At 43.3% G+C, this 20,527-nt stretch overlaps 1 protein-coding gene across 2 annotated transcripts in view; it reads left to right on the top strand.

Annotated features, from left to right (window-relative positions):
* LOC145468403 (uncharacterized) overlaps window positions 1-20,527 on the top strand; it is a 64,012-nt gene that overhangs the window by 24,096 nt on the left and 19,389 nt on the right. The gene's annotated exons all lie outside the window — the stretch shown is intronic.

Genomic DNA, 20,527 nt, shown 5'->3' with positions numbered 1-20,527 from the left:
AGTTGCTGGAAATCGGCCCAAAGTTGGTCAAAATGACGCTGCGCATAGGGCGGTCTCGGCCTTTTTTTAATCATAGTTACTAAGGGAGTTAATATGTCGGCCAGATTTCTCCTAACTAAGCGTTCAAAACTTTTTCCTCTGTTCGTTTCACTAACAACCAAAGCCTTCTCGAATTAATTTAGAGTCCCTAGGGCTGAAAAATATCGGGTAAGTTCGTGGAAATCGGCCCAAAGCTGGTCAAAATGACGCTGCGCGTAGGCTGGTCTCGGACAATTTCTAGTCATAGTCACCAAGGGAGTTAATATGTCGGCCAGATTACTCCTAAGTAAGCGTTCAAAAAGCCTTCTCAAATTAGTTTAGATTCCCTTAGGCTGAGAAATATCGCCGAAGTTTTTGGAAATCGGCTCAAAGTTGGTCAACATCACGCTGCGCGTAGGCCAGTGTTAGACACTCTCTAGTCATAGTCACTAAGGGAGTTAATATTTTGGCCAGATTGCTCCTAAGTAAGCGTTCAAAATTATTTTGTCTGTCCATTTCACTGAAAACCAAAGTCTTTTCGAATTAGAGTAGAGTCCTTGGGACTGGGAAATATCGCCCATGTTGCTGGAACTCGGCCCAAAGCTGGTCAAGGCAGTCTGCGCGTAGACGGGTCTCGGCCACTTTCTAGTCATAGTCACCAAGGGAGTTAATATGTCGCGCAGAATACTCTTAAGTAAGGGTTCAAAAATATTTCCTCTCTCCTTTTCACTGAAAACCAAAGTCTTTTCGAATTAGAGTAGAGTCCTTGGGACTGGGAAATATCGCCCATGTTGCTGGAATTCGGCCCAAAGCTGGTCAAAGCAGTCTGCGCGTAGACGGGTCTCGGCCACTGTCTAGTCATAGTCACCAAGGGAGTTAATATGTCGGCCAGATTGCTCCTAAGTAACCGTTCAAAAATATTTCCTCTGTCCATTTCACATAAAACCAAAGTCTTCTCGAATTAGTTTAGAGTCCTTAGGGCTGGGAAATATCGCCCAAGTTCCTGGAAATCAGGCCAAAGACGGTCAAAATCAGGCTCCGGTGAGCCCGGTCTCCCCCACTTTCTAGTCATAGTCACTAAACGAGTTAATATGTCGGCCAGATTGCTCCTAACTAAGCGTAACAAAATGTTTCCTCTCTCCATTTAACTGAAAACCGAAGTCTTCTTGAATTAGTTTAAAGTCCCTTCAGCTGGCAAATATCGGCCAAGTTCCTTTAAAACGGCACAAAGTTGATCAAAATCACGCTGCACGTAAGACGGTCTTGCCCACTTTCTAGTCATAGTTACTAGGGGAGTTAATACGTCGGCCAGATTGCTCTTAAGTAAGCGTTAAAAGATATTTCCTCTGGCCATTTCACTGAAAACCAGAGTCTTCTGGCATTAGTGTAGAGTCTCTAGGGCTGGGAAATATCGCCCAAGCTCCTTGAAATCAGCTCAAAGCTGGTAAAAATCACGCTGCACGTAGGCCGGTCTCCGCCAGTTTCTAGCCATAGTCACTAACGGAGTTAATATGTCGGCCGGATTGCTGCTAAAGAAGGGTTCAAAACTGTTTCCTGTGTTCGTTTCACTGGAAACCATAGCCTTCTCGGATTAGTTTAGAGTCACCTGGGCTGAGAAATATCGCCCAAGTTCCTCAAAATCAGTCCAAAGCTTGTCAAAATCACGCTACGCGGAGCGCGGTCACGGCCACTTTCTAGTCATAGTCTCTAATGGAGTTAATATTTCGGCCAGATTGCTCCTAAGTAAGCGTTTAAAAATATTTCCTCTGTCCATTTAACTGAAAACCAAACTGTTCTCGAATTAGTTTAGAGTCCGTTAGGCTAAAAAATATTGCCCAAGTTGCTGGGAATCCGCCTAAAGCTGGTCTAAGTCACGCTGCACGTAGGCCAGTCATGGCCACTTTGAAGTCATAGTCACTAAAAAAGTTAATATATCGGCCAGATTGCTTCTAAGTAAGCGTTCAAAAATTTTTCGTCTCTCCACTTCACTGAAAACCAAAGTGTTCTCGAATAAGTCTAGAGTCCGTAGGGCTGGAAAATATCACGCAACTCCCTGGAAATCGGCTTAAAACTGGTCGAAATCACGCCACGCATAGGCCAGTCATGGCCACTTTCTAGTCATAGTCACTAAGGGAGTTAATATATCGGCCAGATTCCTTCTAGGTAAGCGTTTAAAAATATTTCCTTTGTCCATTTCAGTGAAAACCAAAGTCTTCTGGAATTACTTTAGAGTCCCTAGGGTTGTTAAATATTGCCGAAGTTGCTGGGTATTTGCCGAAAGTTGGTCAAAATCACCCTGCACGTAGGGCGGTCTCGGCCATTTTCTAGTGATAGTCACTAAGGGAGTTAATATGTCGGCCAGATTGCTCCTAAGTAAGCGTTGAAAAATTTTTTCTCTGTCCATTTCGCTGAAAACTAAAGTCTTCTTGAATTAGTTTAGAGTCCTTTCGGCTGGGAAATATTGCCCAAGTTCCTCCAAATCGGCCTAAAGTTAATCAAAATCACGCTGCACGTAGGCAGGTCTCGGCCACTTTCTAGTGATAGTTACTAGGGGAGTTACTAAGTCTTCCAGATTGCTCTTAAGTGAGCGTTCAAAAATTTTTCCTCTATCCATTTCACAGAAAACCAAAGTCTTCTCGAATTAGTTTAGGCTTCCTAAGGCTGGGAAATATCACCAAACTTCCTTAAAATAATGCCAAAACTGTCAAAATCACTCTGCGCATAGGCCGGTCGGGACCACTTTCTAGTCATAGCCACTAACGGAGTTAATATGTCGGCCAGATTGCTCCTAAGTAAGCGTCAGAATTAGTTTAGATTCATTATCACTGTTAAATATCGCCCAAGTTGCTGAAAATGGGCCTAAAGCTGGTCAAAATCACCCTGCGCGCAGGCTCGTCTCGGCCACTTTCTTGTCATAGTGGCTAAGGGAGTTGATATGTCGGCTAGATTGCTCCTAAGTAAGCGTTCGAAAATTTTTCTTCTCTTCACTTCACTTAAAACCAAAGTCTTCCCAAACTAGTTTAGAGTCCCTAGGGCTGGGAAATATCGCCCAATTTGCTGGAAATCGGCTCAAAGCTGGTCAAAATCACGCAGCGCGCAGGCTGGTCTCGGCCACTTATTAGTTATAGTCACTAAGGGAGTTAGTTTAGAATCCTTTCAAGTGGAAAATATTTCTCAAGTTGTTGCAAATCGGCCTAAAGTTGATGAAAATTACGCGGCACGTAGGCTGGTCTCGGCTACTTTCTAGTCATAGTCACTACGGTAGTTAATATGTCGGCCAGAATACTCCTAAGTAAGCGTTCAAAAATGTTACCTCTGTCCTTTTCACTGAAAACCAAAGTCTTCTCGAATTAGTGTAGAGTCTTTGGGGCTGGGAAATATCGCCCATGTTGCTGGAAATCGGCGCAAAGGTGGTCAAAATCAGTCTGCGCGTAGACCGGTCTCGGCCACTTTCTAGTCATAGTCACTAAGGGAGTTAATATGTCTACCAGATTGTTCCTAAGTAAACGTTGAAAAATTTTTCTTCTGTCCATTTCACTGAAAACCAAAGTCTTCTCCAATTAGTTTAGAGTCCGTTAAGCTGGGAAACATCGCCCAAGTTCTGGGAAATCGCCTCAAAGGTGCTCAAAATCACTCTGTGCGTTGAGCGGTCGTGGCCACTTTCTAGTCATAGTCACTAAGGGAGTTAATATGTCTTCCAGATTGTTCCTAAGTAAGCGTTGAAAAATTATTCCTCTGTCCAATTCACTGAAAAGAAAAGTCTTCTCCAATTAGTTTAGAGTCCGTTAAGCTGGGAAACATCGCTCAAGTTCTGGGATATCGGCTCAAAGGTGCTCAAAATCACTCTGTGCGTTGAGCGGTCGTGGCCACTTTCTAGTCATAGTCACTAGGGAAGTTAATATGTGGGCCATATTGCTCTTAAGTAAGCGTTCAAATATTTTTCCTCTGTCCATTTCACTCAAAACCAAAGTCCTCTCGAATTAGTTTAGAGTCACTAGGGCTAAGAAATATCGCCCAAGTTGCTGGAAATCGGCCCAAAGTTGGTCAAAATGACGCTGCGCGTAGGGCGGTCTCGGTCTTTTTTTAATCATAGTTACTAAGGGAGTTAATATGTCGGCCAGATTTCTCCTAACTAAGCGTTGAAAACTTTTTCCTCTGTTCGTTTCACTAACAACCAAAGCCTTCTCGAATTAGTTTAGAGTCCCTAGGGCTGAAAAATATCGCGTAAGTTCGTGGAAATCGGCCCAAAGCTGGTCAAAATGACGCTGCGCGTAGGCTGGTCTCGGACAATTTCTAGTCATAGTCACCAGGGGAGTTAATATGTCGGCCAGATTGCTCCTAAGTAAGCGTTCAAAAATATTTCTTCTGTTCGTTTCACTAAAAGCAATAGCCTTCTCAAATTAGTTAAGATTCCCTTAGTCTGAGAAATATCGCCGAAGTTTTTGGAAATCGGCCCAAAGTTGGTCAACATCATGCTGCGCGTAGGCCAGTCTTAGACACTCTCTAGTCATAGTCACTAAGGGAGTTAATATTTTGGCCAGATTGCTCCTAATTAAGCGTTCAAAATTATTTTCTCTGTCCATTTCACTGAAAACCAAAGTCTTTTCGAATTAGTTTAGATTCTCTACGGCTAAGAAATATCGCCCAAGTTCCTGGAAATCGGTCCAAAGCTGGTCAAAATCAGGCAGCGCGCAGACCCGCCTTCGCCAGTTTCTACTCATAGTCACTAAGGGAGTTAATATGTCGGCCAGAATACTCTTAAGTAAGCGTTCAAAAATATTTCCTCTGTCCTTTTCACTGAAAACCAAAATCTTTTCGAATTAGAGTAGAGTCCTTGGGACTGGGAAATATCGCCCATGTTGCTGGAATTCGGCCCAAAGCTGGTCAAAGCAGTCTGCGCGTAGACGGGTCTCGGCCACTTTCTAGTCAGTCACTAAGGGAGTTAATAATTCGGCGAGATTGCTCCTAAGTGAGCGTTCAAAAAGTTTTGCTCTGTCCATTTCACATAAAACCAACGTCTTCTAGAATTACTTTAGAGTCCGTTAAGCTGGGATATATCGCCCAAGTTCCGGCAAATCCGTGCAAAGCTGCTCAAATTATTCTGTGCGTTGAGCGGTCGTGGCCACTTTCTAGTCATAGTCACTAGCGGAGTTAATATTTCGGGCAGATTGCCCCTAAGTAAGCGGTTAAAAATGTTTCCTCTCTCCATTTCACTGAAAACCAAAGTCTTTTGGAATTAGTTTAGTGTCCCTAGGGCTGTTAAATATCACCTAAGTTGCTGGAAATAGGCCCAAAGCTGGTCAAAATCATGCTCTGCGTAGGCCGGTCTCGGCCACTTTCTAGTCATAGTCGCTAAGGGAGTTAATATGTCTGCCACATTGCTCCTAAGTAAGCGGTCAAAAATTTTTCCTCTGTCCATTTCACTGAAAACCAACGTCTTAGAATTAGTTTAGAGTCCTTAGGGCTGCAAAATATTGCCCAAGTCCCTGGAAATCGGCCCAAACCTGGTCAAAAACACGCTGAAAGTAGGCCGGTCGTGGCCACTTTCCAGGCATAGTCACGAAGGGAGTTAACCCTTTGAATAGCAAACTTTCGCCAAAAAATACCGTTTTTAACCGTTTAGTCAGGTTTTTTAGCTGCCATGACGCTAAATAAGGCTAAGTTTTGCTAAAAAAGCTTTTTTTTAACTAAAAGGACAGATTTTTTGAGGATTAGGTACAAACTTGAGCAAAACTTCAATTTCGGGCATGCGCATAAGCCAAAATTTGGACTTTTTTTTTGCCATTAACCGTTCTCAATTTAGTATGTTGGCCCTTTCCGTTCTGTTTTTCTCGGCCCCTTTACACTGGCTACCTTTTTCATTGTATGTTCGGCCAGGATACTCCTAAGTAAGCGTTGCAATATATTTCCTCTGTCCTTTTCAAAGAAAACCAAAGTCTTCTCAAATTAGTGTAGAGTCTTTGGGGCTGGGAAATATCGCCCAAGTTGCTGGAAATCGGCCCAAAGTTGGTCAAAATGGCTCTGCGCGTAGGCCGGTCTCGGCCACTTTCTAGTCATAGTCACTAAGGGAGTTAATATGTAGGCCAGATTGCTCCTAAGTAAGGGTTTAAAATTTTTTCCTCCGTTCGTTTTACTGAAGACCAAAACGTTCTCGAATTACTTCAGAGTCCCTAGGGCTGACAAATATCGTCTAAATTCCTGGAAATTGGCCCAAAGCTGGTCAAAATCACGCTGCGCGTTGGCCGGTCTCGGCTACTTTCTATTGATAGTCACTAAGGGAGTTAATATGTCGCCCAGATTGAGCATAAGTAAGCGTTCAAAAAATTTTCCTCTGTCCATTTCACTGAAAACCAAAGTCTTCTACAATTAGTTTAGAGTCTCTATCACTGTTAAATATCGCCCAAGTTGCTGAAAATCGGCCTAAAGCTGGTGAAAATCACGCTGCGCGCAGGCTGGTCTCGGCCACTTTCTAGTCATAGTCGCTAAGGGAGTTGATATGTCGGCTAGATTGCTCCTAAGTAAGCGTTCAAAAATTTTTCTTCTCTTCACTTCACTCAAAACCAAAGTCTTCCCGAATTAGTTTAGAGTCCCTAGCGCTGGGAAATATCGCCCAAGTTCCTGGAAATCGGCTCAAAGTTGGTCAAAATCACGCTGCGCGCAGGCTGGTGTCGGGCACTTTCTAGTCATAGTCACTAAGGGAGTTAAAGTGTCGGTCAGATTGCTCCTAAGTAAGCGTTCAAAAAATTTTCCTGTGTCCCCTTCACTCAAAACGAAAGTCTTCTTGAATTAGTTTAGAGTGCTGTCAGGTGGGGAATATTTCTCAAGTTGTTGCAAATCGGCCTAAAGTTGATGAAAATTACGCGGCACGTAGGCTGGTCTCGGCTACTTTCTAGTCATAGTCACTACGGTAGTTAATATGTCGGGCAGAATACTTTTAAGTAAGCGTTCAAAAATATTTCCTCTGTCCTTTTCACTGAAAACCAAAGTCTTTTCGAATTAGAGTAGAGTCCTTGGGGCTGGGAAATATCGCCCATGTTGCTGGAATTCGGCCCAAAGCTGGTCAAAATCAGTCTGCGTAGACCGGTCTCACCCACTTTCTAGTCATAGTCACCAAGGGAGTTAATATGTCGACCAGATTGCTCCTAAGTAACCGTTCAAAAATATTTCCTCTGTCCATTTCACATAAAACCAAAGTCTTCTCGAATTAGTTTAGAGTCCTTAGGGCTGGGAAATTTCGCCCAAGTTCCTGCAAATCATGCCAAAGACGGTCAAAATCAGGTTCCGGTTAGGCCGGTCTCCCCCACTTTCTAGTCATAGTCACTAAACGAGTTAATATGCCGGCCAGATTGCTCCTAACTAAGCGTAAAAAAATGTTTCCTCTCTCCATTTAACTGAAAACCAAGGTCTTCTTGAATTAGTTTAGAGTGCCCTCAGCTTGGAAATATCGGCCAAGTTCCTTTAAAACGCCCCAAAGTTGATCAAAATCACGCTGCACGTAGGACGGTCTTGCCCACTTTCTAGTCATAGTTACTAGGGGAGTTAATACGTCGGCCAGATTGCTCCTAAGTAAGCGTTAAAAGATGTTTCCGCTGGCCATTTCACTGAAAACCAGAGTCTTCTGGCATTAGTGTAGAGTCTCTAAGGCTGGGAAATATCGCCCAATCTCCTTGAAATCAGCTCAAAGCTGGTAAAAATCACGCTGCACGTAGGGCGGTCTCCGCCACTTTCTAGCCATAGTCACTAACGGAGTTAATATCTCCGCCAGATTGCTGGTAAGGAAGCGTTCAAAACTTTTTCCTGTGTTCGTTTCACTGGAAACCATAGCCTTCTCGGATTAGTTTAGAGTCACCTGGGCTGAGAAAAATCGCCCAAGTTCCTCAAAATCAGTCCAAAGCTTGTCAAAATCACGCTGCGCGTAGCGCGGTCTCGGCCACTTTCTAGTCATAGTCTCTAATGGAGTTAATATTTCGGCCAGAATGCTCCTAAGTAAGCGTTAAGAAATATTTCCTCTGTCCATTTAACTGAAAACCAAACTGTTCTGGAATTATTTTAGAGTCCGTTACGCTAAAAAATATTGCCCAAGTTGCTGGAAGTCGGCCTAAAGCTGGTCAAAGTCACGCTGCACGTAGGCCAGTCATGGCCACTTTCTAGTCATAGTCACTAAAGGAGTTAATATATCGGCCAGATTGCTCCTAAGTAAGCGTTCAAAAATTTTTCGTCTCTCCATTTCACTGAAAACCAAAGTGCTCTCGAATAAGTCTAGAGTCCGTAGGGCTGGAAAATATCGCGCAAGTTCCACTTTCTAGTCATAGTCACTAAGGGAGTTAATATATCGGCCAGATTCCTTCTAGGTAAGCGTTTAAAAATATTTCCTTTGTCCATTTCACTGAAAATCAAAGTCTTCTGGAATTACTTTAGAGTGCCTAGGGTTGTTAAGTATTGCCCAAGTTGCTGAAAATTTGCCGAAAGTTGGTCAAAATCACGCCGCGCGTTATTCGGTCTCGGCCACCTGCCAGTCATAGTCACTAAGGGAGTTAATATGTCGGCGAGATTGCTCCTAAGTAAGCGTTCAAAAATTTTTTCTCTGTCCATTTCGCTGAAAACTAAAGTCTTCTTGAATTAGTTTAGAGTCCTTTCGGCTGGAAAATATTGCCCAAAATCCTCCAAATCGGCCTAAAGTTAATCAAAATCACGCTGCACGTAGGCAGGTCTCGGCCACTTTCTAGTCATAGTTACTAGGGGAGTTAATAAGTCTGCCAGATTGCTCTTAAGTGAGCGTTCAAAAATTTCTCCTCCGTCCATTTCGCAGAAAACCAAAGTCTTCTCGAATTAGTTTAGGCTTCCTAAGGCTGGGAAATATCACCAAACTTCCTGAAAATAATGCCAAAACTGTCAAAATCACCCTGCGTATAGGCCGGTCGGGACCACCTTCTAGTCATAGCCACTAACGGAGTTAATATGTCGGCCAGATTGCTCCTAAGTAAGCGTTCAAAAATATTTCCTCTGTCCATTTCACTGAAAACCAAAGTGTTCTCGAATTAGTTTAGAGTCCCTATCACTATTAAATATCACCCAAGTTGCTGAAAATCGGGCTAAAGCTGGTCGAAATCACGCTCCGCGCAGGCTGGTCTCGGCCACTTTCTAGTCATAGTCGCTAAGGGAGTTGATATGTCGGCTAGATTCCTCCTAAATAAGCGTTCAAAAATTTTTCTTCTCTTCACTTCACTTAACTTCACTCTTCTCAAATTAGTGTAGAGTCCCTTAAGCTGGGAAATATCGCCGAAGTTCTGGGAAATGGGCTCAAAGCTGCTCAAAATTAGTCTGTGCGTTGACCGGTCGTGGCCACTTTCTAGTCATAGTCACTAGGAGAGTTGATATTTAGGCCAAATTGCTCCTAAGTAAACGATCAAAAATTTTTGCTCTGTCCATTTCACAGAGAACCATAGTGTTCTCGAATTAGTTTAGAATTCCCAGCGCTGGGAAATATCACCCAAGTTCCTGGAAATAATGCCAAAGCTGTCAAAATAACGCTGCACGCAGGCCGGTCGCGGCCACTTTCTAGTCATAGCCACTAAGGGAGTTAATATGTCGGCCAGATTGCTCCTAATTAAGCCTTCCAAAATATTTCCTCAGTCCATTTCACTGAAATCCAAAGTCTTCTCGAGTTAGTTTAGAGTCCTTAGGGCTTTTCAATATCACCCAAGAGTCTGGAAATCGGCCCAAAGTTCGTCAAAATCACGCTGCGCGTAGGGCGGTCTCGGCCATTTTCGACTCATACTTACTAAGGGAGTTAATATGTCGGCCAGAGTACTCCTAAGTAAGCGTTCAAAAATCTTACCTCTGTCCTTTTCACTGAAAACCAAAGTCTTCTCGAATTAGTGTAGAGTCTTTGGGGCTGGGAAATATCGCCCATGTTGCTGGAAATCGGCCCAAAGCTGGTCAAAATCAGTCTGCGCGTAGACCGGTCTCGGCAACTTTCTAGTCATAGTCACTAAGGGAGTTAATATGTCTGCCAGATTGTTCCTAAGTAACCGTTGAAAAAATTTTCCTCTGTCCATTTCGCTGAAAACCAAAGTCTTCTCGAATTACTTTAGAATCCATTAAGCTGGGAAACGTCCCCAAAGTTCTGGGAAATTGGCTCAAAGGTGCTCAAAATCACTCTGTGCGTTGAGCGGTCGTGGCCACTTTCTAGTCATTGTGACTAAGGGAGTTAATATGTCATCCAGATTGTTCCTAAGTAAGCGTTGAAAAATTTTTCCTCTATCCATTTCACTGAAAACACCAATCTTCTCGAATTAGTTTAGGGTCCGTTAAGCTAGAAAACATCGCTCAAATTCTGGGAAATCGGCTGAAAGGTGCTCAAAATCACTCTGTGCGTTGAGCGGTCGTGGCCACTTTCTAGTCATAGTCACTAGGGGAGTTAATATGTAGGCCATATTGCTCTTAAGTAAACGTTCAAAAATATTTTCACTGTCCTTTTCACGCGTTCAAATATTTTTCCTCTGTCCATTTCACTCACAACCAAAGTCCTCTCGAATTAGTTTAGAGTCACTAGGGCTAAGAAATATCGCCCAAGTTGCTGGAAATCGGCCCAAAGTTGGTCAAAATGACGCTGCGCGTAGGGCGGTCTGGGCCTTTTTTTAATCATAGTTACTAAGGGAGTTAATATGTCGGCCAGATTTCTCCTAACTAAGCGTTCAAACCTTTTTCCTCTGCTCGTTTCACTGAAAACCAAAGGCTTCTCGAATTAGTTTAGAGTCCTTAGGGCTGAAAAATATCGGGTAATTTCCTGGAAATCGGCCCAAAGCTGGTCAAACTTACGCTGCGCGTAGGCTGGTCTCGGACACTTTCTAGTCATAGTCACCAAGGGAGTTAATATGTCGGCCAGATTGCTCCTAAGTAAGCGTTCAAAAATATTTCCTCTGTCCATTTCACACAAATCCAAAGTCTTTTCGAATTAGCTTAGAGTCCTTAGGGCTGTTAAATATCCTCCAAGTTGCTTGAAATCGGCCCAAATCTGGTCAAAATCACGCTGCGCGTTGGCCGGTCTCGGCCACTTTCTAGTCATATTCACTGACGGATTTAATATGTCGGCCAGATTGCTCCTAAGTAAGCGTTCAAACATTTTTCCTCTCTTCCTTTCACTGAAAACCATAGCCTTCTCAAATTAGTTTAGATTCCCTTAGGCTGAGAAATATCGCGGAAGTTTTTTGAAATCGGCCGAAAGTTGGTCAACATCACGCTGCGCGTAGGCCAGTCTTAGACACTCTCTAGTCATAGTCACTAAGGGAGTTAATATTTTGGCCAGATTGCTCCTAAGTAAGCGTTCAAAATTATTTTCTCTGTCCATTTCACTGAAAACCAAAGTCTTTTCGAATTAGTTTAGATTCCCTAGGGCTAAGAAATATCGCCCAAGTTCCTGGAAATCGGTCCAAAGCCGGTCAAAATCACGCTGCGCGCAGGCCGATCTTGGCCACTTTCTACTCATAGTCACTAAGGGAGTTAATATGTCGGCCAGAATACTCTTAAGTAAACGTTCAAAAATATTTTCACTGTCCTTTTCACTGAAAACCAAAGTCTTCTGGGATTAGTGTAGAGTCTTTGGGGCTGGGAAATATCGCCCAGGTTGCTGGACTTCGGCCCAAAGCTGGTCAAAGCAGTCTGCGCTTAGACGGGTCTCGGCCACTTTCTAGTCATAGTCACTAAGGGAGTTAATAATTCGGCGAGATTGCTCCTGAGTGAGCGTTCAAAAACTTTTCCTCTGTCCATTCCACTGAAAACCAACGTCTTCTGGAATTAGTTTACAGTCCGTTAAGCTGGGATATATCGCCCAAGTTCCGGCAAATCGCCTCAAAGCTGCTCAAAATTATTCTGTTCCTTCACCGGTCGTGGCCACTTTCTAGTCATAGTCACTAGCGGAGTTAATATTTCGGGCAGATTGCCCCTAAGGAAGCGTTCAAAAATTTTTCCTCTCTCCATTTCACTGAAAACCAAAGTCTTTTCAAATTAGTTTGGAGTCCCTAGAGCTGGGAAATATCACCTAAGTTGCTGGAAAAGGGCCCAAAGCTGCTCAAAATCATGCTCTGCGTAGGCCGGTGACGGCCACTTTCTAGTCATAGTCGCTAGGGGGGTTAATATGTCTGCCACATTGCTCCTAAGTAAGCGTTCAAAAGTTTTTCCTCTGTCCAATCACTGAAAACCAAAGTCTTTTAGAATTAGTTTAGAGTCCGTTCAGCTGGGAAATATTGCCCAAGTTTTTGGAAATCGGCCCAAAGTTGATCAAAATCACGCTGTAGGTAGTCCGGTATAGGCCACTTTCTAGTGATAATCACTAGGGGAGTTAATACGTCGGCCAGATTGCTTCTAAGTAAGCGTTCAAAACTTTTTCTTCTGGCCATTTTACTGAAAACCAACGTCTTCTCCCATTAGTTTAGAGTTCTTAGGGCTGCAAAATATCGCCCAAGTCCCTGGAAATCGGTCCAAAGTTGGTCAAAGCAGTCTGCGCATAGACGGGACTCGGCCACTTTCTAGTCATAGTCACTAAGGGAGTTAATGATTCGGCGAGATTGCTCCTTAGTGAGGGTTCAAAAACTTTTCCTCTGTCCATTTCACTGAAAACCAACGTCTTCTGGAATTAATTTAGAGTCCGTTAAGCTGGGATATATTACCCAAGTTCCGGCAAGTCGGCTGAAAGCTGCTCAAAATTATTCTGTGCGTTGACCGGTCGTGGCCACTTTCTAGTCATAGTCACTAGCGGAGTTAATATTTCGGGCAGATTGCCCCTAAGTAAGCGTTCAAAAATTTTTCCTCTCTCCATTTCACTGAGAACCAAAGTCTTTTCGAAGTAGTTTAGAGTCCCTAGGGCTGGGAAATATCACCCAAGTTGGTGGAAATAGGCCCAAAGCCGATCAAAATTATGCTCTGCGTAGGCCGGTGACGGCCACTTTCTAGTCATAGTCGCTAAGGGGGTTAATATGTCTGCCACATTGCTCCTAAGTAAGCGTTCAAAAATTTTTCCTCTGTCCATTTCACTGAAAACCAAAGTCTTCTAGAACTAGTTTAGAGTCCCTTCAGCTGGGAAATATTGCCCAATTTTTTGGAAATCGGCCCAAAGTTGATCAAAATCACGCTGCACGTAGGCCGGTTTCGGCCACTTTCTAGTCATAGTCACTAGGGGAGTTAATAGTCGGCCAGATTGCTTCTAAGTAAGCGTTCAAAAATTTTTCCTCTGGCCATTTTACTGAAAACCAACGTCTTCTCGAATTAGTTTAGAGTCCTTAGGACTGGAAAATATCGCCCAAGTCCCTGGAAATCGGCCCAAACCTGGTCAAAATCACGCTGAAAGTAGGCCGGTCATGGCCACTTTCCAGGCATAGTCACGAACGGAGTTAACCCTTTGAATAGCAAACTTTCGCCCAAAAATACCGTTTTTAACCGTTTAGTCAGGTTTTTTTGCTGCCATGACGCTAAGTTTTGCTAAGAAAACTTTTTTTTTTAACTAAAACGAGAGATTTTTCGAGGATTATGTACAAAATTGAGCAAAACTTCAATTCCGGGCATGCGCATAAGCCAAAATTTGGACTTTTTTTTGCCATTAACCGTTCTCAATTTTGTTTGTTGGCCCTTTCCTTTCTGTTTTTCTCGGTCCCTTACAATGGCTACCTTTTTAATTGTATGTTCTTTCTGGCTGCCGTGAAAAGTTGGATGTTAATATAATTACGGGCGAAGCCTAGAAATGGACCTTGATCAATCATAGGCGTTGTGGACCATTTTACCAAAGTTTTTGCACCAAAACTGATAACGTTGTTTTTCGATTTGCGATGTCGGAATGTCGTCGATATCTAAACCTGACCATTGTGTGGAAAGGGCTAGCCTAGGACTACTATCTACTTATCAAGAATATCTCATGACATTTAAATTCATGACGTCACAAGTGGTAAAAAGAGCACGACCATTAATTACTATTCAAAAGGTTAATATGTCGTCCAGATTGCTTCTAAGAAAGCGTTTAAAAATATTTCCTCTGTCCATTTTGTTCAAAAACCAAAGTCTTCTCAAATTAGTTGAGAGTCCTTAGGGCTGTTAAATATCGCCCAAGTTCCTGGAAATCGGCCCAAAGTTTTGTGAAAATCACGCCACTTTCTAGTCATAGGTACTAGGAGAGTTAAAATGTGGGCTAGATTCCTCCTAAGTAAGCGTTCAAAACTATTTCCTCTGCCCATTTCACTGAAAACCAAAGTCTTCTCGCATTAATGTAAAGTCTCTAGGGCTGGGAAATATCGCCCAAGTTGCTGGAAATCGGCCCACAGTTGGTCAAAATCACGCTGCACCTAGGCCGCTCTCGGCCACTTTCTAGTCATAGTCACTAAAGGAGTTAATATTTTGGCCATATTGCTCCTAAGTAACCATTAAAAAATTTTTCCTCTCTCCATTTCAGTAAAAGCCAAAGTCATTTCGAATTAGTTTATATTACCTAGGGCTAAGAAATATCGTTCAAATTCCTCAAAACTAGTCCAAAGCTTGTCAAAATCACGCTGCGCATAGGGCGGTCTCGGCCTCTTTCTAGTCATAGTCCCTAACGGGGTTAATATGTCGGCCAGATTGCTTCTAAGTAACCGTTCAAAAATATTTCCTCTGTCCATTTAAGCGAAAACCAAATTCTTCTCGAATTAGTTTCGAGTCCGTAGGGCTGGGAAATATCGCCCAAGTTCCTGGAAATCAGCTCAAAGTTCATCAAAATCACGATGCACGTAGGCCAGTCATGGCCGCTCTCTAGTCATAGTTACTAAGGGAGTTAATATGTCGGCCAGATTGCTCCTAAGTAACCGTTCAAAAATATTTGCTCTGTCCATTTCACATAAAACCAAAGTCTTCTCGACTTAGTTTAGAGTCCTTACGGCTGGGAAATATCGCCCAAGTTCCTGGAAATCAGCCCAAAGACGGTCAAAATCAGGCTCCGGGTAGGCCGGTCTCCCCCACTTTCTAGTCATAGTCACTAAACGAGTTAATATGTCGGCCAGATTGCTCCTAACTAAGCGTAAACAAATGTTTCCTCTCTCCATTTAACTGAAAACCAAAGTCTTCTTGAATTAGTTTAGAGTCCCTTCAGCTGGGAAATATCGGCCAAGTTCGGCCCAAAGTTGATCAAAATCACGCTGCACGTAGGACGGTCTTGCCCACTTTCTAGTCGTAGTTACTAAGGGGAGTTAATACGTCGGCCAGATTGCTCCTAAGTAAGCGTTAAAAGATATTTCCTCTGGCCATTTCACTGAAAACCAGAGTCTTCTGGCATTAGTGTAGAGTCTCTAGGGCTGGGAAACATCGCCCCAGCTCCTTGAAATCAGCTCAAAGCTGGTAAAAATCAAGGTGCACGTAGGCCGGTCTCGGCCACTTTCTAGTCATAGTCACTAACGGAGTTAATATGTCGGCCAGATTGCTCCTAAGTAAGCGATCAAAAAATTTTCCTCTCTCCATTTCAATCAAAACCAAAGTCATTTCGCATTAGTTTACAGTCCCTACGGCTAAGAAATATCGCCCAAGTTCCTCAAAATCAGTCCAAAGCTGGTCAAAATCATGCTCCGCGTAGGGCAGTCTCGCCCACTTTCTAGTCATGGTCCCTAGGGGAGTTAATATTTCGGCCAGATTGCTCCGAAGTAAGCGTTAAAAAATACTTCCTGTGTCCATTTAACTGAAAACCAAACTATTCTCGAATTAGTTTAGAGTCCGTAAGGCTGGAAAATATTACCCAACTTGCTGGAAATCGGCCTAAAGCTGGTAAAAGTCACGCTGCACGTAGGCCAGTCATGGCCACTTTCTAGTCATAGTCACTAAAGGAGTTAATATGTCGGCATGATTGCTCCTAAGTAAGCGTTCAAAAATATTTCCTCTGTGCATTTCACTGAAAACCAAAGTCTTCTAGAATTAGTTTAGAGTCCCTATCACTATTAAATATCGCCCAAGTTGCTGAAAATCGGCCCAAAGCTGGTCAAAATCACGCTGCGCGTAGGCTGGTCTCGGCCACTTTCTAGTCATAATCACTAAGGTAGTTAATATGTCGGCCAGATTGCTTGTAAGTAAGCGTTAAAAAACTTCTCTTTTCTCTATTTCACTGAAAACCAAAGCCTTGTTGAATTATTTTAGAGTCCCTTTAGCTGGGAAATATCCCCGAAGTTCCTGCAAATCGGCCCAATGCTGGTCAACATCACGGTGCACGTAGGCCGATCTCCTCCACTTTCTAGTCATGGTCACTGGGGGAGTTAATATGTCGGCCAGATTGCTCCTAAGTAAGCGTTCAGAAATTTTTACTCTGTCCATTTCACTGAAAACCAAAGTCTTCTCGAATTAAAGTAGAGTCCCTGAAGCTAAGAAATATCGCTCAAAATTGCGGGAAATCGGCTCAAAGCTGTTCAAAAGCACCCTGCGTGTAGAGCGGTCTCGCCCACTTTCTAGTCATAGTTACTAAGGGAGTTAATATGCTGGCGAGATTGCTCCTAAGTAATGGTTCAAAAATTTTTCCTTTGTCCATTTCACTAAAAACCAAAGTGTTCTCGAATTAGTTTAGAGTCCGTAGGGCTGAGAATTATCGCCCAAGATGCTAAAAAATCGCCACAAAGCTGGTCAAAATAACGCTGCGCGTAGGCCGGTCTCGGCCACTTTTTAGTCACAGTCACTAAGAGAGTTAATCTGTCGGCATGATTGCTCCTAAGTAATTGTTCAAAAATTTTTCCTCTGTCCATTTCACTGAAAAGCAAAGTCTTCTCGAATTAGTTTAGATGCCCTACGGCTGTGAAATATCGCCCAAGTTCGTGAAAATCGGCCCAAAGTTGGTCAAAATCACGCTGCGCGTTGGCCGGTCTCGGCCATTTTCTAGTCGTATTCACTAAGAGAGTTAATATGTCGGCCAGATTGCTGCTAAGTAAAGGTTCAAAACTTTTTCCTCTGTCCATTTCACTAAAAACCAAAGTCATTTCGAATTACTTTACAGTCCCTAGGGCTGATAAGTATCTGCCAAGTTCCTAAAAATCGGTCCAAAGCTGGTCAAATCACGCTGCGCGTAAGGGGATCTCGACCACTTCCTAGTCCTAGTCACAAAGGGAGTTAATATGTCGGCCAGATTGCTTCTACGGAGGCGTTTAAAAATATTTCCTCTGTCCATTTCACTGAAAACCAAAGTCTTCTGGAATTACTTTAGAGTACCTAGGGTTGTTAAATATTGCCCAAGTTCCTGGAAATTTCCCGAAAGTTGGTCAAAGTCACGCTGCGCGTTACTCGGTCTGCGCCACCTGCTAGTCATAGTCACTAAGGGAATTAACATGTCAGCCAGATTGCTCCTGACTAAGCGTTCAAAAAATTTTCTCTGTCCATTTCGCTGAAAACCAAAGTCTTCTTCAAGTAGTTTAGAGTCTTTGGGGCTGGGAAATATCGCCCACGTTGCTGGAAATCGGCCCAAAGTTGGTCAAAATGGCTCTGCGCGTAGGGCGGTCTCGGCCACTTTCTAGTCATAGTCACAAAGAGAGTTAATATGTAGGCCAGATTGCTCCTAAGCAAGCGTTTCAAATTTTTTCCTCTGTTCGTTTTACTGAAAACCAAAGCGTTGTCGAATTAGTTTAGAGTCCCTAGGGCTGAGAAATATCGCCTAAGTTCCTGGAAATTGGCCCACAGCTGGTCAAAATCACGCTGCGCGTTGGGCGGTCTCGGCCACTTTCTATTGATAGTGACTAAGGGAGTTAATATGTCGCCCAGATTGGGCATAAGTAAGCGTTCAAAAAATTTTCCTCTGTCCATTTCACTAAAAACCAAAGTCTTCTACAATTAGTTTAAAGTCCCTATCACTGTTAAATATCGCCCAAGTTGCTGAAAATCGGGCTAAAGCTGGTCGAAATCACGCTGCGCGCAGGCTGGTCTCGGCCACTTTCTAGTCATAGTCGCTAAGGGAGTTGATATGTCGGCTAGATTGCTCCTAAGTAAGCGTTCAAACATTTTTCTTCTCTTCACTTCACTTAAAATCAAAGTCTTCCCGAATTAGTTTCGAGTCCCCAGGGCTTGGAGACATCGCCCAAGTTGCTGGAAATCGCCTCAAAGCTGGTCAAAATCACGCTGCGCGCAGTCTTGTCTCGGCCACTTTCTAGTCATAGTCCCGAAGGGAGTTAATATGTCAGCCAGATGGCTCCTAAGTAACCGTTCAAAAAATTTTCCTCTGTCCACTTCACTGAAAACGAAGGTCTTCTTGAATCAGTTTAGAGTCCTTTCAGGTGGGGAATATTTCTCAAGTTGTTGCAAATCGGCCTAAAGTTGATGAAAATTACGCGGCACGTAGGCTGGTCTCGGCTACTTCCTAATCATAGTCACTACGGTACTTAATATGTCGGCCAGAATACTCCTACGTAAGCGTTCAAAAATATTTTCTCTGTCCTTTCCACTGAAAACCAAAGTCTTCTCGAATTAGTGTAGAGTCTCTGGGGCTGGGAAATATCGCCCATGTTGCTGAAAATCCGCCCAAAGCTGGTCAAAATCAGTCTGCGCGTGGACCGGTCTCGGCCACTTTCTAGTCATAGTCACTAAGGGGGTTAATATGTCTGCTAGATTGTTCCTAAGTAAGCGTTGAAAATTTTTTCCTCTGTCCATTTCACATAAAACCAAAGTCTTCTCGAATTAGTTTAGAGTCCGTTAAGCTGGGAAACATCGCCCAAGTTCTGGGAAATCGGCTCAAAGGTGCTCAAAATCACTCTGTGCGTTGAGCGGTCGTGGCCACTTTCTAGTCATAGTCACTAAGGGAGTTAATATGTCTGCCAGATTGTTCCTAAGTAAGCGTTGAAAAATTATTCCTCTGTCCATTTCACTGAAAAGAAAAGTCTTCTCGAATTAGTCTAGGGTCCGTTAAGCTGGGAAACATGGCCAAAGTTCTGGAAAATCGGCTGAAAGGTGCTCAAAATCACTCTGTGCGTTGAGCGGTCGTGGCCACTTTCTAGTCATAGTCACTAGGGGAGTTAATATGTAGGCCAGATTGCTCTTAAGTAAGCGTTCAAATATTTTTCCTCTGTCCATTTCACTCAAAAGCAAAGTCCTCTCGAATTAGTTTAGAGTCACTAGGGCTAAGAAATATCGCCCAAGTTGCTGGAAATCGGCCCAAAGTTGGTCAAAATGACGCTGCGCGTAGGGCGGTCTCGGTCTTTTTTTAATCATAGTTAGTAAGGGAGTTAATATGTCGGGCAGATTTCTCCTAACTAAGGGTTCAAAACTTTTTCCTCTGTTCGTTTCACTGAAAACCAAAGCCTTCTCGAATTAGGTTTAGAGTCCGTAGGGCTGAAAAATATCGGGTAAGTTCCTGGAAATCGGCCCAAAGCTGGTCAAAATCACGCTGCGCGTAGGCTGATCTCGGACACTTTCTAGTCATTGTCACCAAAGGAGTTAATATGTCGGCCAGATTGCTCCTAAGTAAGCGTTCAAAAATATTTCCTCTGTCCATTTCACACAAATCCAAAGTCTTTTCGAATTAGCTTAGAGTCCTTAGGGCTGTTAAATATCGTCCAGGTTGCTGGAAATCGGCCCAAATCTGGTCAAAATCACGCTGCGCGTTGGCCGGTCTCGGCCACTTTCTAGTCATATTCACTGACGGAGTTAATATGTCGGCCAGATTGCTCCTAAGTAAGCGTTGAAAAATTTTTCCTCTGTTCGTTTCACTGAAAACCATAGCCTTCTCAAATTCGTTTAGATTCCCTTAGGCTGAGAAATATCGCCCAAGTTTTTGGAAATCGGCCCAAAGTTGGTCAACATGACGCTTCGCGTAATCCAGTCTTAGACACTCTCTAGTCATAGTCACAAAGGGAGTTAATATTTTGGCCAGATTGCTCCTAAGTAAGCGTTCAAAATTATTTTCTCTGTCCATTTCACTGAAAACCAAAGTCTTTTCGAATTAGTTTAGATTCCCTAGGGCTAAGAAATATCGCCCAAGTTCCTGGAAATCGGTCGAAAGCCGGTCAAAATCACGCTGCTTGCAGGCCGGTCTCGGCCACTTTCTAGTCATAGTCACTAGGGGAGTTAATACGTCGGCCAGATTACTTCTAAGGAAGCGTTCAAAAATTTTTCCTCTGTTCATTTAACCGAAAACCAAAGTCTTCTCGAATTAGTTTAGAGTCCGTAGGGCTGGGAAATATCGCCCAACTTCCTGGAAATCAGCCCAAAGTTCATCAAAATCACGATGCACGTAGGCCAGTCATGGCCGCTTTCTAGTCATAGTCCCTAAGGGAGTTAATATGTCGGCCAGATTGCTCCTAAGTAACCGTTCAAAATATTTGCTCTGTCCATTTCACATAAAACCAAAGTCTTCTCGAATTAGTTTAGAGTCCTTAGGGCTGGGAAATATGACCCAAGTTCCTGGAAATCAGCCCAAAGACGGTAAAAATTAGCCTTCCGGTAGGCCGGTCTCCCCCACTTTCTAGTCACAGTCATTAAACGAGTTAATATGTCGGCCAGATTGCTCCTAACTAAGCGTAAACAAATGTTTCCTCTC

The sequence above is a fragment of the Orbicella franksi genome, chromosome 14, assembly GCF_964199315.1.
Source record: "Orbicella franksi chromosome 14, jaOrbFran1.1, whole genome shotgun sequence".
Classification (NCBI taxonomy): domain Eukaryota; kingdom Metazoa; phylum Cnidaria; class Anthozoa; order Scleractinia; family Merulinidae; genus Orbicella; species Orbicella franksi.
This window is presented reverse-complemented; position numbering and strand designations above follow the sequence as displayed.